The sequence below is a fragment of the Podarcis melisellensis genome, assembly GCF_964234715.1.
Source record: "Podarcis melisellensis genome assembly, chromosome: 16".
Classification (NCBI taxonomy): Eukaryota; Metazoa; Chordata; class Lepidosauria; order Squamata; family Lacertidae; genus Podarcis; species Podarcis melisellensis.
Window position 1 is genome coordinate 4,712,535 of NC_138533.1, and position 4,821 is coordinate 4,717,355.

General features: G+C 45.8%; 1 long non-coding RNA gene across 1 annotated transcript; it reads right to left on the reverse strand.

Moving 5' to 3' along the window:
• Window positions 1-1,743: 1,743 nt before the first annotated feature.
• Window positions 1,744-4,599, reverse strand: LOC309358773. Its single transcript, XR_014163582.1, has 2 exons — window positions 4,065-4,599; window positions 1,744-2,360 (listed from the first exon to the last, which is right to left on the reverse strand). It is a non-coding gene; the product is annotated as an uncharacterized lncRNA (long non-coding RNA).
• Between the last annotated feature and the right edge of the window lie 222 nt (window positions 4,600-4,821).

Genomic DNA, 4,821 nt, shown 5'->3' on the forward strand with positions numbered 1-4,821 from the left:
GGCGAAGAGACAACCCCCCCCAAAAAAAATCTGTTCCCCAAACAAATGGCTGAGCGCCTATCTTGAGTGATGTGTCAGAGGTGCGGCTGAGCCAGGCAAACTCCAGTCCTGCTGAGGTGCAAATTAAACCGTGTCTAAAAGATCTGGCACTGCAGACCGACTGCAAGTGGCCAGTGCCAATGCAGAAGCGCACCCTGGTGGTTAAAACCCTCTGCTGTTTTTGCTATTATTGGATGTTGTTCATGCAATCTCCTTATATTCACCGTGCCGAAAGGATGTCGCTGTTGTTTTGTATGCTGTTATGCTTCTTCTCCTGTTGTTTTCTTACGTTTTGAAACACTTTTACAGTGTCTGGTGCTGCAAATCATTCCTGCTTTCTCTGTTGCTTGCCACTTTGGGCATTTGTTGGAGGCATTTGCACAAATAAAACATATGAATGAACATATATATGTTTTTATTTTGATTATATGTTTTGTGGTTTTATATTTTGATTTTGTTCTGGGAACTGACCTGAGACCTAAGGCAGTACAGTGGTACCTCTAGATACAAACAGGATCTGTTCCGGAGCCCAGTTTGTATCTAGAAGTAAACGTAACTAGCGACGCCGCTTCTGTGCATGCGCGTGATGCCATTTTGAGCGTCTGCGCATGCGCAAGCGGCGAGACCCGGAAGTAACGCTCTCCGTTACTTCTGGGTTGCCAAGGAGCGCAAATTGAACGCGCTCAACTCAAAGCATCTTCAACCCGAGGTATGACTGTATATAAACTCAATTAAGAATAAGAATAAGAATATTTTACGGCAGTCACCATCAGTGCTAGTAAAGGTAAAGGAACCCCTGACCATTAGGTCCAGTCGTGGCCGACTCTGGGGTTGCGGCGCTCCTCTCGCTTTATTGGTCATGTGGCCAGCAGGACTAAGCCACTTCTGCAAACAGAGCAGCGCACAGAAATGCCATTTACCTTCCTGCCGGAGCGGTACCTATTTATCTACTTGCACTCTGATGTGCTTTCGAACTGCTAGGTTGGCAGGAGCAGGGACAGAGCAATGGCAGCTCACCCTGTTGCAGGGATTCAACTGCCGACCTTCTGATCGGCAAGCCCAAGGCTCAGTGGTTTAACCCACAGCGCCACCCGCGTCCCTACCATCAATAAAACATCAGTCATTAAAAGCTTCCCTAAAGAGGGCTGCCTTCAGATGTCGTCTAAAAGTCTGGTAGTTGTTCTTCTCTTTGACATCTGGTGGGAGGGCGTTCCACAGGTTGGGCATCACCACGGAGAAGGCCCTCTGCCTAGTTCCCTGCAACTTGGCTTCTCGCAGTAGGGGAACCACCAGAAGGCCCTCGGCGCTGGACCTCAGTGTCCAGGTAGAAGAATGGGGCTGGAGACGCTCTTTCATGTATACTGGACCGAGGCCGTTTAGGGCTTTAAAGGTCAACACCAACACTTTGAATTGTGCTCGGAAACGTACTGGGAGCCAATGTAGGTCTTTCAAGACCAGTGTTATGTGGTCTCAGTGGCTGCTCCCAGTCACCAGTCTAGCTGCCGCATTCACCAGTGCCACCTATCCTGATCAATTTAGATTTTACACAAATCCAAAAGCAGGTTCTGTGGCACAAAAGGCAGTGCTTAATAATAATAATAATAATAATAATAATAATAATAATAATTCTCTAGAAATCTCACCAAGATCTGGAGGTATCTGGTTTGGAGTGATTGAATTAAACTTAGCCAGTTATGCAAGATGTCACATGCTATCAAGTCCTTTATTTTGTGATTGTCTAGGAAAGAATTGTCACATTGTTACATCGGTCATGTTACGTTGGTCACATTTCATTTGCCAGAAAACCTCTTTTCTGCACTTTTCAAATAAACATTACCAACGATTTGGCACTTGGCCGTGAAACCCTAGTATAGTACAACAAACAGAAGAAAAATTGATTCATACTTTCAGAGGAAAAGCTTGCCGACGTTACAGATAGGTTATTGAGGTTGCAAAGCTGTTACATTGGCTAGCTACATCTTTTTGAAAAAACACAATAAAAAGAAAACATTTAAACAACCTCGGCCATAATGATTGATTGTTTTTATAGGCAAGGATCAAGGCAGGTAAGAAACAGCTTCATGTTAATTGGAGTTACATAATACTAGTCAAATCACACGCAGTATATATATGCAAAGAAGCTGCAAATGTTACATTGGTCACTACAGAATCGCCCATCAATTCTTGAAATCGTAATTTGGGAAGCGGGAATTCTGGTCAAAACAGTTTTCCATGGCGGCACCCTTCATTTGGCAGCACTTATTGTGTTCCATCTTTACTGCACCTTGCTTTTCGCACATCTTGTTCAGGAGGGCTGACCACTGGACAAGGAGGGAGACAGATGAGATGGTCAATAAGATGGCTAAGTAGGGTTTCTTAATCTGGGCCGAAACTCAAAGCCTCTTTTTAATATGTGTCCAAATGTCTGTTTTGCAAAATGTGTGTGTGTGTGTGGATTTGCACACAAAACAGCAACAGATTGAGAAGAGGGCAGCTTTGGGTCGTCTGCAGAACAGTCTCTCATCCCGAAATAACCAACGATCACATTTGGCATTCGAGACGAGGCTGTTCTTTTGCCTCAGTTCTCGAACGTCTCCGTTGACGAACGTTTCGGAAAACCCGGAAGCAAAGGCTTCCGTTTTCAAACGTGCCTTGGAAGTCGAACGGCTTCTGCCGTGTGTTTTTCAGTTTTCTCCGTTGAATTTGCAGCCTGCCCTTTCTTTGCGCCTCGGTTTTCAAATGTTTCAGAACCTGAAGGGTCTTCCGGAACAGATTACGTTCAAGAACCGAGGTACCACTGTACAACTGAATCCTAATTGCCTTCCCAATCACTTCCCACCACTTTACCCGGACACTGAGGTCCAGCGCCGAGGGTCTTCTGGTGGTTCCCTCACTGCGAGAAGCCAAGTTACAGGGAACCCGGCAGAGGGCCTTCTTGGTGGTGGTGCCCGCCCTGTGGAACGCCCTCTCATCAGATGTCAAGGAAATAAAAAACTACCAGACTTTTAGAAGACATCTGAGGGCAGCCCTGTTTAGGGAAGTTTTTAAGGACTGATGTTTTATTGTATTTTTAATCTTTGTTAGAAGCCGCCCAGAGTGGCTGGGGAAACCCAGCTAGATGGGCAGGGTATAAATAATAAATTATTATTATTATTATTAGTTGGGAAATGAAGGCACTCTTGTCAGGAGCAAGAGCTAGTATCAAAAATGCAAACTTGTCTTAATTTGGGAAGGGGTGTGATTGTCTTATTGTGGGTTTCAGAACTACCACCACCAACGTTCCCCCGACCGCCAGTCTTCACAATGTCTGGTTCCTTGTTCATCACACTGGGAGATCCTGACCCACCTAACACAGGGGTGGGGAACATCTGTACCTCCCCCGATGTTGATGGACTCCAGCTCTCAGCTGCCCCAGCCAGTATGGTCAAGGCAACATCTGGAGGGCCACAGATGTTCCGAACCCTGATGAGATTAACAAATTTGGGGTGAGAACAGTTGGGCCTTGGAGACAGGGATTGTGTCCTTTTTTTTTTTTTTAAAAGGATTCCCTCAGAATGCTTGATAGGGCATATTCAACACCAACAAAATCCAAGCACACAAGGAAGGTTTTTAGACCCATCCCCCTTCCAAAGAAAGGAAGGAAGGAAAGGGAGGGAAGAGGGAAGGAAGGACAAAAAGGGAGGAAGGAAGGAAGGAAGGAAAAGGAAGGAAGGAAGGAAGGAAGGAAGGAAGGAAGGAAGGAAGGAAGGAAGGAAGGAAGGAAGGAAGGAAGGAAGGGAGGGAGGGAGGGAGGGAGGGAAGGGAGGGAAGAGGGAAGGAAGGATGAAAAGGGAGGGAGGGAGGGAGGTGGAGGGAAGGAAGGAAAGGGAAGGAAAGAGGGAAGGAAGGAAGGAATGAAAAAGTTGGAAAGATTACAAGTCTTTCAAAGGATATCTAAGAGCAGCGCCCCCCTGGCCCCACAAGGCCCCCATATTAATGCAGTTGCCATATTTGTCAGGCCAAGGAGGACAATGAGAAGCACTCACTGCTTTCTGGGAGCAAGGGAGCTTCTCTTTTTCAGACTGCCGGCAGCACTTGCCCAGTGCGTCTCCCAGATCCACGAGGACATTAGCCTTGTCATAGACGTTTGAGTTACCGGAGCCTTTCAGGCCCTGGGACAGCTTCTTACTCCCATCCTTGCAGATGTTCCCGATATTCTTGGCGCTGGGGCGGGCAGGTGGGAATTTTTCTGGCCCTCCAGAAAATAATAATAATAATAATAGTAATAATAATAAATTTTATTTATACCCCGCCCTCCCCAGCCAGAGCCGGGCTCAGGGTGGCTAACAACAGTAAAAATTACAGTAAAAACATAATAGGGGGGGAAAAACCCCAATTTAAATTACAGGTTAAAATGCAATTTAAAATGCAACCTCATTTTAAAAGTAGCTCATGGGGAAGATGAGAGCGAGAGAAGGATGGAAATCAAACTACACTCATCCCAATAGAAGGAAGATGACACCGCCAAAGATGACGAAGGAGATTGGCAAAACAAACTGATGAACTATACTGGACACACCAGACAATCCCCCCTTTAAAAAAAAGGGGGAGAAATGTTCAGGCATAATCAGTAAGCTTTGTGCATTGATTTCTACATTAGTCGAACTTTTAAAAGCTCACTTGTAATAATATCTGCCATGACCTCTCTGCCAATTTGGATACAATAAAGGAACTGGAGGCCCCTCGACTGTCCTCAGGTCCAGTATTGGACCACTTTGACTGGATATCCCCAGCTGATGTGGA